Source organism: Rhinolophus sinicus, chromosome 6 (genome assembly GCF_057876585.1).
Source record: "Rhinolophus sinicus isolate RSI-liver-muscle chromosome 6, RSI-T2T, whole genome shotgun sequence".
Lineage (NCBI taxonomy): Eukaryota > Metazoa > Chordata > Mammalia > Chiroptera > Rhinolophidae > Rhinolophus > Rhinolophus sinicus.
The window spans coordinates 69436705-69449680 of NC_142506.1; the positions used below are offsets into that span (position 1 = coordinate 69436705).

The 12976-nt window shown below is 60.8% G+C and overlaps 1 protein-coding gene across 3 annotated transcripts in view; it reads right to left on the bottom strand.

Moving 5' to 3' along the window:
- The window catches only part of SYT2 (synaptotagmin 2), a 57344-nt gene that overhangs the window by 19730 nt on the left and 24638 nt on the right, over window positions 1-12976 (bottom strand). The window lies entirely within an intron of this gene.

Here is a 12976-nt window from a genome sequence, read left to right on the forward strand (position 1 = left end):
CTGACGCTGGACGCCAGCCTATCAAGGCCAGACGCCCCCACCCTAGGGGCTCAGTGGTCACAGGTGTGGGTGGGCGCCGTTGTCTGGGACAGCTCAGCAAGAGGGAGATGAATGGCGGCCTATGGGTGGGCTCCTCCCTTGGGCTTGTGCCGCAGGAAGGGGCGTCCAGGCGCTCAGACCTTCCAGGGAAGGGAGGGCGTGAAGGCTGCTGCTCTAATCAATGAGGGACGTGCAGAAGACTTGTGCAACCTTGAAAGTAACCCTGGTAAGTTTAAGTGTCTAAAAACCCATTCTCTCCCCAGTGCCAGGCCCTGGGCTGAGTGCTGGGACTGGACATGAGCAGAGCTCAGCTGGGTCCCCAGGCAGCCGACGAGAAGGAGCCACCGCAGGCTGTCAGACCGCGGGGCCCAGGCTGCTCTCAGCGGGAGAGGGGGCCAGCACCTGGGAAGGGTCAGTGAGGAGAACAGGGCCTGGGGAAGACGCCGCTTGCTCTCTGAGATGCCCATTACCGCCAGCACTTCTGACAGGCCGGAACTAAAATGGGTCACGCACGTCCCGGGGGCACAATTATATTCCCCGAAGAAGCCGACTTCCTCCGCCAGACCCGGGGGCTGGAACGGACACTGGAAATGGGCAGGAGGCCGGGAGGGCGGCTGTGTCCTCAAAATGCCAACAAGCTGGAGGAGGGAAGAGGGGCAGGGACATTCCAAGCTGGAAAGTCCCAGTGTGCGATTCTACGAGTCCAACCTAGGACGCACAGTGCCCCTGAGGGGGAGCTGCAGGGGGTGTCTCCGGCCACTGCACCCTCCCCTGGCCAGGTGAGGCAGATGAGCGAGTGCCTAGCCTCCAGACTGACCACCTGGCTTCGAGTTTCGGCTCTGCCCAGGTAGCCATGTGAGCTCAGGCAGGTGGCTTCTCCATCTGTGAAGTGAGACTGAGAATGGGACCTGCCTCCTAGGGTACTGGGGCCCAGGGACAGTGTAGGTAAATGTGACGTGATGCCCATGCCCCATGCCAAGGGGCGGGGCCGGGCCGCAGGGAATGCAGGGGAGGTTGGCAGCCTCGCGTCCTCCCGTGCCTTCTGAGGTGCCTCTCGGGCCTTTGCACCGCCCCCAGTTCTCCCTGCCTGTGTCCACTCGCTGCCAAGCCTCCCCTCCAGCCTGCCCTCCCGGACACTAGCCCTGTCCATCGCTCAGCATCACTGCCCCTTGGGCTCCAGCTGCTGGGGCTCCATTTGTTCTGGTTCCCAAGTTCTCATGTGTGGGATCTGACCTGGTCCCCCCACAGTGGGGGGCAGAGTCTCGCTGTCCCTCCTCCAGCCACCGTGCCCCTTGAGCAGATGCCAGAACTGGGATGCACTGAGGCCATCCCACGTGAAGCCCAGCCATCCACGTGGCGGGTGTTGGGCTGTGGCTCTGGGAGCCATTAGCACAGGTGCCAGGGGGACAGTCACCTGGGGAAGAGTGTGACGGGCAGAGGAAAAGCAGCACTCAGAGGGTTCCCAGAGTGGTCAGTGGTGACGAGCGGGGACACCGGAGCTGCTCGTACAGGGGGGCACAGCAAGACTGGGCACTGCCCACTTAGTCATACGTCATCAAACAGAGAAGCGAATGTGCGAGGAAAGAGCAGGGAGCTGACCGGTGGTCAGCACCCCAGGCCGGCACTCACGCCTGCAGCCTGCGTGCGGGGGCTGGCGCCAGGACACCGGTGGGAGGAAGCCAGCACTGAGCTGCCAGGCTGCATGCCCGTGATGCAGAGGCTCCTGCTGGGGGCCACGGGGCAGCGGTATGAAGGACGGGGGGTGGGGAGCTTCCTGGAAGAGGAGCGCTGGGCCACGCAGGGTGTTCAGTGTAAGTCTGACACCAAGTGGCCACCCTCTCCATACCTGCCCTCAGATGAGCAGCCGGAGGACGGGGGGGCAGCGGGTATTGCTTGGCTGCTGGCTGGGGGTGTCTGCATCCTGCCCACCCGCAGTTCTTGGCAGCGACCTTGGGCAGTACTGCCATCCTGAGACCCTTAGCCTGGTCATCAGCTACTGTCCGCAGGTCAGCCTGGTACCACCTGCCACCCCAGAAAGGAGGCAGGGAGGGCGGGGACAAGAGTGCTCAAACCAGGTCCTGAGTTTCCTGGCCGCTTCTCCCTGGCTCCCTGCACTGCCTGGGGGTGGGGGTGAGGCTGCCACTTTTGCCATCCCAGGGACACTTCACCTCAGCCTGTCTGGGCTAGAGCGTCCCGCCACCCTCTGCTCTCTGCTTGTACGACACGGGCCAGGTCCAGAAGCATCCTGCCGCCCTGCTAAGGCGCCTTCGGACACACAGACATGCCATCCCTTTTCCCAGCCAAATGAGGACGAGCAGACACAGAGGTGATTCGGCCCAGAGCCACCCAGGTCCCCGTGGCCTTGCAGGGAGAGCGGTCCACCAGGGGGAAAGAGGGACAGGCCAGGCTGCAGCCAGGAAGCCTGCATGTCACGGAGCTGACAGGAGGTCCACGTGTGTGTCGCAGGCCCGCTGGCTTTTTCAGACCATCGTCTACCTCATTTGATCCCGGAGCATCTTGGGAGAAATGAGGGAGATGGTCATCTTCCTCCGCATTTTCAAATGGGGCACTGAGGCCCAGGGGCAGGAAGAGCCAGCCTGCCTGCGGCCTCGCGGTGGCACCACTGGATTCTGGGTCCTCCCAGACAATACGGTCACATAGCTGCCTCACCCCACCCCCATGCCGTGTCTTTCTCGGCCGAGTGTCCCTTTCAGGTGCGAGAAGGATGGTGGTGACAAGAGCTGCACCTTCACAGCCCTGGTTATGCTGGAGCCTGACACACATATTCACCCATCAACCCCCCACCAACCCTGTGCTGCACCTTCACAGCGCTGTGTACCCGCCTGGCTATGCTGGAGCCTGACACACATATTCACCCATCAACCCCCCACCAACCCTGTGCTGCACCTTCACAGCGCTGTGTACCGGCCCGGCTATGCTGGAGCCTGACACACATATTCACCCATCAACCCCCCACCAACCCTGTGCTGCACCTTCACAGCGCTGTGTACCCGCCTGGCTATGCTGGAGCCTGACACACATATTCACCCATCAACCCCCCACCAACCCTGTGCTGAACCTTCACAGCGCTGTGTACCGGCCCGGCTATGCTGGAGCCTGACACACATATTCACCCATCAACCCCCCACCAACCCTGTGCTGCACCTTCACAGCGCTGTGTACCGGCCTGGCTATGCTGGAGCCTGACACACATATTCACCCATCAACCCCCCACCAACCCTGTGCTGCACCTTCACAGCGCTGTGTACCGGCCCGGCTATGCTGGAGCCTGACACACATATTCACCCATCAACCCCCCACCAACCCTGTGCTGCACCTTCACAGCGCTGTGTACCCGCCTGGCTATGCTGGAGCCTGACACACATATTCACCCATCAACCCCCCACCAACCCTGTGCTGAACCTTCACAGCGCTGTGTACCGGCCCGGCTATGCTGGAGCCTGACACACATATTCACCCATCAACCCCCCACCAACCCTGTGCTGCACCTTCACAGCGCTGTGTACCGGCCTGGCTATGCTGGAGCCTGACACACATATTCACCCATCAACCCCCCACCAACCCTGTGCTGCACCTTCACAGCGCTGTGTACCGGCCCGGCTATGCTGGAGCCTGGCACACATATTCGCCCATCAACCCCCCACCAACCCTGTGCTGCACCTTCACAGCGCTGTGTACCGGCCCGGCTATGCTGGAGCCTGGCACACATATTCGCCCATCAACCCCCCACCAACCCTGTGCTGCACCTTCACAGCGCTGTGTACCGGCCCGGCTATGCTGGAGCCTGGCACACATATTCGCCCATCAACCCCCCACCAACCCTGTGCTGCACCTTCACAGCGCTGTGTACCGGCCCGGCTATGCTGGAGCCTGACACACATATTCGCCCATCAACCCCCCACCAACCCTGTGCTGAACCTTCACAGCGCTGTGTACCGGCCCGGCTATGCTGGAGCCTGACACACATATTCGCCCATCAACCCCCCACCAACCCTGTGCTGCACCTTCACAGCGCTGTGTACCGGCCCGGCTATGCTGGAGCCTGACACACATATTCGCCCATCAACCCCCCACCAACCCTGTGCTGAACCTTCACAGCGCTGTGTACCGGCCCGGCTATGCTGGAGCCTGACACACATATTCACCCATCAACCCCCCACCAACCCTGTGCTGAACCTTCACAGCGCTGTGTACCGGCCCGGCTATGCTGGAGCCTGACACACATATTCACCCATCAACCCCCCACCAACCCTGTGCTGAACCTTCACAGCGCTGTGTACCGGCCCGGCTATGCTGGAGCCTGACACACATATTCGCCCATCAACCCCCCACCAACCCTGTGCTGAACCTTCACAGCGCTGTGTACCGGCCCGGCTATGCTGGAGCCTGACACACATATTCACCCATCAACCCCCCACCAACCCTGTGCTGCACCTTCACAGCGCTGTGTACCGGCCTGGCTATGCTGGAGCCTGACACACATATTCACCCATCAACCCCCCACCAACCCTGTGCTGCACCTTCACAGCGCTGTGTACCGGCCCGGCTATGCTGGAGCCTGACACACATATTCGCCCATCAACCCCCCACCAACCCTGTGCTGCACCTTCACAGCGCTGTGTACCCGCCCGGCTATGCTGGAGCCTGACACACATATTCGCCCATCAACCCCCCACCAACCCTGTGCTGCACCTTCACAGCGCTGTGTACCCGCCCGGCTATGCTGGAGCCTGACACACATATTCGCCCATCAACCCCCCACCAACCCTGTGCTGCACCTTCACAGCGCTGTGTACCCGCCCGGCTATGCTGGAGCCTGACACACATATTCACCCATCAACCCCCCACCAACCCTGTGCTGCACCTTCACAGCGCTGTGTACCCGCCCGGCTATGCTGGAGCCTGACACACATATTCACCCATCAACCCCCCACCAACCCTGTGCTGCACCTTCACAGCGCTGTGTACCCGCCCGGCTATGCTGGAGCCTGACACACATATTCGCCCATCAACCCCCCACCAACCCTGTGCTGCACCTTCACAGCGCTGTGTACCGGCCCGGCTATGCTGGAGCCTGACACACATATTCACCCATCAACCCCCCACCAACCCTGTGCTGCACCTTCACAGCGCTGTGTACCCGCCCGGCTATGCTGGAGCCTGACACACATATTCACCCATCAACCCCCCACCAACCCTGTGCTGCACCTTCACAGCGCTGTGTACCCGCCCGGCTATGCTGGAGCCTGACACACATATTCACCCATCAACCCCCCACCAACCCTGTGCTGCACCTTCACAGCGCTGTGTACCCGCCCGGCTATGCTGGAGCCTGACACACATATTCACCCATCAACCCCCCACCAACCCTGTGCTGCACCTTCACAGCGCTGTGTACCCGCCCGGCTATGCTGGAGCCTGACACACATATTCACCCATCAACCCCCCACCAACCCTGTGCTGCACCTTCACAGCGCTGTGTACCCGCCCGGCTATGCTGGAGCCTGACACACATATTCGCCCATCAACCCCCCACCAACCCTGTGCTGCACCTTCACAGCGCTGTGTACCGGCCCGGCTATGCTGGAGCCTGACACACATATTCGCCCATCAACCCCCCACCAACCCTGTGCTGCACCTTCACAGCGCTGTGTACCCGCCCGGCTATGCTGGAGCCTGACACACATATTCACCCATCAACCCCCCACCAACCCTGTGCTGCACCTTCACAGCGCTGTGTACCCGCCCGGCTATGCTGGAGCCTGACACACATATTCACCCATCAACCCCCCACCAACCCTGTGCTGCACCTTCACAGCGCTGTGTACCCGCCCGGCTATGCTGGAGCCTGACACACATATTCACCCATCAACCCCCCACCAACCCTGTGCTGCACCTTCACAGCGCTGTGTACCCGCCCGGCTATGCTGGAGCCTGACACACATATTCACCCATCAACCCCCCACCAACCCTGTGCTGCACCTTCACAGCGCTGTGTACCCGCCCGGCTATGCTGGAGCCTGACACACATATTCGCCCATCAACCCCCCACCAACCCTGTGCTGCACCTTCACAGCGCTGTGTACCGGCCCGGCTATGCTGGAGCCTGACACACATATTCGCCCATCAACCCCCCACCAACCCTGTGCTGCACCTTCACAGCGCTGTGTACCGGCCCGGCTATGCTGGAGCCTGACACACATATTCGCCCATCAACCCCCCACCAACCCTGTGCTGCACCTTCACAGCGCTGTGTACCGGCCCGGCTATGCTGGAGCCTGACACACATATTCACCCATCAACCCCCCACCAACCCTGTGCTGCACCTTCACAGCGCTGTGTACCCGCCCGGCTATGCTGGAGCCTGACACACATATTCACCCATCAACCCCCCACCAACCCTGTGCTGCACCTTCACAGCGCTGTGTACCCGCCCGGCTATGCTGGAGCCTGACACACATATTCACCCATCAACCCCCCACCAACCCTGTGCTGCACCTTCACAGCGCTGTGTACCCGCCCGGCTATGCTGGAGCCTGACACACATATTCGCCCATCAACCCCCCACCAACCCTGTGCTGCACCTTCACAGCGCTGTGTACCGGCCCGGCTATGCTGGAGCCTGACACACATATTCACCCATCAACCCCCCACCAACCCTGTGCTGCACCTTCACAGCGCTGTGTACCCGCCCGGCTATGCTGGAGCCTGACACACATATTCACCCATCAACCCCCCACCAACCCTGTGCTGCACCTTCACAGCGCTGTGTACCCGCCCGGCTATGCTGGAGCCTGACACACATATTCACCCATCAACCCCCCACCAACCCTGTGCTGAACCTTCACAGCGCTGTGTACCCGCCCGGCTATGCTGGAGCCTGACACACATATTCACCCATCAACCCCCCACCAACCCTGTGCTGAACCTTCACAGCGCTGTGTACCCGCCCGGCTATGCTGGAGCCTGACACACATATTCGCCCATCAACCCCCCACCAACCCTGTGCTGCACCTTCACAGCGCTGTGTACCCGCCTGGCTATGCTGGAGCCTGACACACATATTCACCCATCAACCCCCCACCAACCCTGTGCTGCACCTTCACAGCGCTGTGTACCGGCCCGGCTATGCTGGAGCCTGACACACATATTCACCCATCAACCCCCCACCAACCCTGTGCTGCACCTTCACAGCGCTGTGTACCGGCCTGGCTATGCTGGAGCCTGACACACATATTCACCCATCAACCCCCCACCAACCCTGTGCTGCACCTTCACAGCGCTGTGTACCGGCCCGGCTATGCTGGAGCCTGACACACATATTCACCCATCAACCCCCCACCAACCCTGTGCTGCACCTTCACAGCGCTGTGTACCGGCCCGGCTATGCTGGAGCCTGACACACATATTCGCCCATCAACCCCCCACCAACCCTGTGCTGCACCTTCACAGCGCTGTGTACCGGCCCGGCTATGCTGGAGCCTGACACACATATTCACCCATCAACCCCCCACCAACCCTGTGCTGCACCTTCACAGCGCTGTGTACCGGCCCGGCTATGCTGGAGCCTGACACACATATTCGCCCATCAACCCCCCACCAACCCTGTGCTGCACCTTCACAGCGCTGTGTACCGGCCCGGCTATGCTGGAGCCTGACACACATATTCGCCCATCAACCCCCCACCAACCCTGTGCTGCACCTTCACAGCGCTGTGTACCGGCCCGGCTATGCTGGAGCCTGACACACATATTCACCCATCAACCCCCCACCAACCCTGTGCTGCACCTTCACAGCGCTGTGTACCGGCCCGGCTATGCTGGAGCCTGACACACATATTCACCCATCAACCCCCCACCAACCCTGTGCTGCACCTTCACAGCGCTGTGTACCGGCCTGGCTATGCTGGAGCCTGACACACATATTCGCCCATCAACCCCCCACCAACCCTGTGCTGAACCTTCACAGCGCTGTGTACCGGCCTGGCTATGCTGGAGCCTGACACACATATTCGCCCATCAACCCCCCACCAACCCTGTGCTGAACCTTCACAGCGCTGTGTACCGGCCCGGCTATGCTGGAGCCTGACACACATATTCACCCATCAACCCCCCACCAACCCTGTGCTGCACCTTCACAGCGCTGTGTACCGGCCTGGCTATGCTGGAGCCTGACACACATATTCGCCCATCAACCCCCCACCAACCCTGTGCTGAACCTTCACAGCGCTGTGTACCCGCCCGGCTATGCTGGAGCCTGACACACATATTCACCCATCAACCCCCCACCAACCCTGTGCTGCACCTTCACAGCGCTGTGTACCGGCCCGGCTATGCTGGAGCCTGACACACATATTCACCCATCAACCCCCCACCAACCCTGTGCTGAACCTTCACAGCGCTGTGTACCCGCCCGGCTATGCTGGAGCCTGACACACATATTCACCCATCAACCCCCCACCAACCCTGTGCTGCACCTTCACAGCGCTGTGTACCGGCCCGGCTATGCTGGAGCCTGACACACATATTCACCCATCAACCCCCCACCAACCCTGTGCTGCACCTTCACAGCGCTGTGTACCCGCCCGGCTATGCTGGAGCCTGACACACATATTCACCCATCAACCCCCCACCAACCCTGTGCTGCACCTTCACAGCGCTGTGTACCCGCCCGGCTATGCTGGAGCCTGACACACATATTCACCCATCAACCCCCCACCAACCCTGTGCTGAACCTTCACAGCGCTGTGTACCGGCCTGGCTATGCTGGAGCCTGACACACATATTCGCCCATCAACCCCCCACCAACCCTGTGCTGCACCTTCACAGCGCTGTGTACCCGCCCGGCTATGCTGGAGCCTGACACACATATTCACCCATCAACCCCCCACCAACCCTGTGCTGCACCTTCACAGCGCTGTGTACCCGCCCGGCTATGCTGGAGCCTGACACACATATTCACCCATCAACCCCCCACCAACCCTGTGCTGCACAAACCATTTTATTTCCACTTTGAAGATGAGGAAACTGAGGTACCAAGTGTTCAAACAACTTTGCCAAAGGTTCGCAGGAGCTGGGACCTGAACAGGGCGACCCGGCGAGGCGCTGGGCGTGAGGGCTGTCCACGTCCCACCGCCAGGAAGCCCAGTGCCTGCGGGGAGCTGGGCTGTGCTCAGCCAGCACTGCGCACTTGCCCCCCCAGCCCCCCACTTCAGAACACAGTGCACAGAGAGCAGGAGGCAAAGCAGAGAAAATGACAGATAACAGAACAAAGGCAGGAAAAATCGTTCACAGCCTATCTTGACCTGCCAAGCGCTTTCCCACATCCTTCCCTGGGCTGGGGGCCCAGATATGCAATTCTTTCTCACAGCTCGGCTCACCGTGCCATCTGCTCCATGGCCAGAGCCCAGAGCCTTTGCAGGTCCCTTTCTCCAGTGGACGTGTCAGCTCTGAACAATGAGGGGGACTGATGAGGGAGCAGGGCTGCTGGGAGGGAGGGCACGGCGCTGGGCCGAGACACAAAGGGTTATTTAATGCACCAAATGCAAAGGCTCTCAGGGAGGCAGCAGCCCTCAGCCCAAGTCAGACGCCTGTCCTTTGGCACAGGGCAAATATTGACTTTCCTTCACTCAGCGTTGCCAGTGGAACTGAGAGGAGAGGCTGGCAATTGTCCCCTTCCCCTCAGAGGGCACGGCTGTCAGCAGGGCTGGTGGACACAGGCCACGAAGGCTCTGGCCCAGGAGTCCATGTCTCCTTGGGCTAGTCCCTGCGTTTCCTTGGGCCTCAGTGATCCAATCTGCCAGATGGGAGTGTTGGACTTGGACTGGATGGCCTCAGCGTCGAGGTCAGGAGGTGCCCCCCTCTCAGTGACTCACGGCCCTGCTGTATTTTACCTGGTGTCCTGATCCTAGCAGATGTGACAATAACTGCTCCAAGCTTAGCAGGGAGAGTGGACAGGGTGCTGCCCTGTCTCCGGGGCGAGCATGCTGTGGTACTGGGCACGGTGCTCCCCTCTCTGAGCCCATTTCCCCATAATCAGAATCAGAGGACTGGATGACACGAGGCCTGAAGGCCCCTTTCAGCGGCCCCTGCTGTGGCTCCAATCAGCCCTTGTCCCCAAGACCTCATTGTACAGCCGTCTCCTCACAACAACCTTTCATGGAAAGCGGTCACGCCCGGGCTCCCGCTCCCTAACGCCCAGGAGCCTTCTGGTAGCCTTCCTGCTTCCCTCTGACAGGCTCACGCTCAGCCTGCAGCCCCTTGGTGGAGCTCCTGGGGACACGGCCGGAGCATGCAAACTCCTGCAGCCCACAGCCAGTGGACAGCGGGAAGGGGATGCAGGAAATTGGGGCTCTGTCCCCATCCTTCCTCTGACAGATTGGTGATATTATTCAAGTTCACAGGTGAGTAACTGAGACTCAGACACATTAAGTAACTTGCACAGAGTCACACAGCTAATAAGGAGAGAGCAGCATGAGAAGCTGGCCTTGTCTGCCTGCAAAGCCACTGCTCTCACCACCAGCATTCTTACTGAGATGAGACGTCACCTCTCCCCAGGCTGTTACAGGACTGTGCCCAAGGGCAGCGAGGCCCAAATGACTCCCAGAACCTCCCATCCACTCCACCTGCCTCGGGCAGCGGAACCAACAGGTTGGGAACTGATTGATCTAAACCAACCTTGAACTTCGTAAATAAGGAGGCCTAAGGTCTCAGGGTGCATCTGGGGTAACCCAAGTTGGGGCGCTGCCACCCTGCAGGGACCCTGGGAGTCCCAGCCTGAGAGCTCCCGGCAGGTCCAGCCTCACCACTGGCAGCAGCTCAAGGTGCCGAGTGAGCACAGATCCTCTCTCAACCACAGAAGAGACCAGGCGGCAGAGAGAGAACGGGAGAGCGGGGAATAGTTGTGGGGTGATAGGAAAGTGTCGCAGTTCCTTTCTTTCCCATGAAGTTTCTGCTGTGGAATGACTCCACCAGTCAGGGGGAGAAGGCGGGGGGGAGGGGGGGAGAAGAGGGAGAGGGAGACAGAGAAAGGGAGATGGAGGGAGGGAGGGAGGGACAGAGGGAGAGAGAGGAGGGGGGACAGACAGAGGGGACAGAGGGAGGCAGAGCGGGTCCCCACTCTGCAGGGCTACTTTGGGGATGACCCTGCAAGTCCGCAAATCTTCTCCTGCTGCCCACGGCCACTGTCCACAGAGAGGTGCCTGCTGCCTGCTACCAGCCTTTACTGTCATTGTCAACGCAGCTGCCACGCACTGAGGACAGCGGGCTCAGCATCACACCAAGCATTCTACCACAACCTTAAAATACCACCACTATTAGCATTTCATTTTGACAAGTAACTGAAGCTCAAAAATGTCAAGTAACTCACTCAAGGTCACACAGCTCAGACCAGCAGCTCCTGCCTGAGGACAGACCGCACGTGTGCAGGGCCTGGACTGTGGCCCCATCCACACAGGGCATTTTGTCTCAAGTTGTCGCCACTCTGGGGGCAGAAGTGTGGGGGTAGTGCATTGGGAATTCCTGGAGGCCACCTGCCCCATCACCCTGCCAAGCCCACGTCCTGCTTCTCAGACCCCAGCCCAGAACTTCAGCCGTGAGAGTACCCAGTTCAACCCTATCAATGTCCAGGTGAGAAAAAGAAAAACGGGGCACGAAATTGCAGGCAGAGACTAGAACTAAACTCAGGCCCCTACCTTACACCCGCCCTCTGCCCACAACCCCCAGCCCCGGGCCAAGCTGCTGCTTCCTCTCAACTGAAGACTGGGCGCTCACCCCAGGAGGACAGTGCTGCAGGCTGTCGGGTGGCTTTCTAATCACTATCGGTTCAGATCATCCCGGTCTGAGACCAGGGACCTCTCAGGGGCCAGAGGGCATGACCTTGGGAGGTCCTTGACCTCCCCCCTTTAACTCCCTGGACCCCAGCTGTCCCTGGAAACCTCCCCCCAAAGACTGCCCCTGCAGAGAATGTGCAGTCTGGGAAGGTGGCCATTGGTGCCACCACCACTGGAGGCTCTGAGTGGGTGAGCAGGCTAAGGGGCCCACAACCCTGCTGCCTTTGGGGGGGGGGGGGTTAGTTTCCCCAGAGGCCAGGTGACAGAAGGAATGCTGCTGGTGAATCTGCACCCCACCCAACCTTTCAGTAGACCTCACCTGCATGCTGGGGCCAGCAGGTGTCAGGACTGGGACAGGCTTCGAACACCGTACATTCCAAACCCCCATTTTCCAGATGGAGATACTGAGGCCCAGAGGGGTAGGTGTGCTGTCCGAGGCCAGAGCTGACCGAAAGTTCCCCCGCCCCCCACCCGCCCCCAGAGTGGCCAGCGATCAAAGGTGGAGAATTCCTAAGCACCCAGGTTGGGGGCAGGTGCCCCTGAGGGCGCGTTTACCCGACCACCCTGCCCCCACATCGTCCCCATTCCTCGTCACCACGCGCCTCCATCACCGTGAGGTTCAGAGTTGTGCAGAGCTTGTCCAAGGTCACACAGCAAACTGAGTAGAGCATGCGCTCTTACTGCCCTGTGGCCCCTTCCTCCAACCCCCACCCCGCTCTTTCCAAGCTCTGCCGCGGGCCAGGGTCCTTGGGCCCCAGCTTCCTCCAGTTCACCCAGCCGCACCGGTGCTGGAAGATGAGAAAGTTTCAAGGAGAGGAAGGGGCCTAAGATGCCTCTGCCCATCCCAGCCCCGGACGGCTGCGGCAGAGCTCGGGGCGCGGAGGGGAAGTGAGCTCCGCGCACCGCCAGGCTCCCCCGCACGCCTAGCTCTGCGCAAGGGGGCTCGAAGCTACGCGCGTGGGCCCTCCGGTTCCTCCCCAAAGAGGCGGGGGCGGGGGTCGCAGGTGCCCCGCACCCACTTTCACCGCACCCCACTTCCCCCTCCTTCCCACGTTCTCAGCTGCGGCGCCTTAGCCTCTGCGCTGC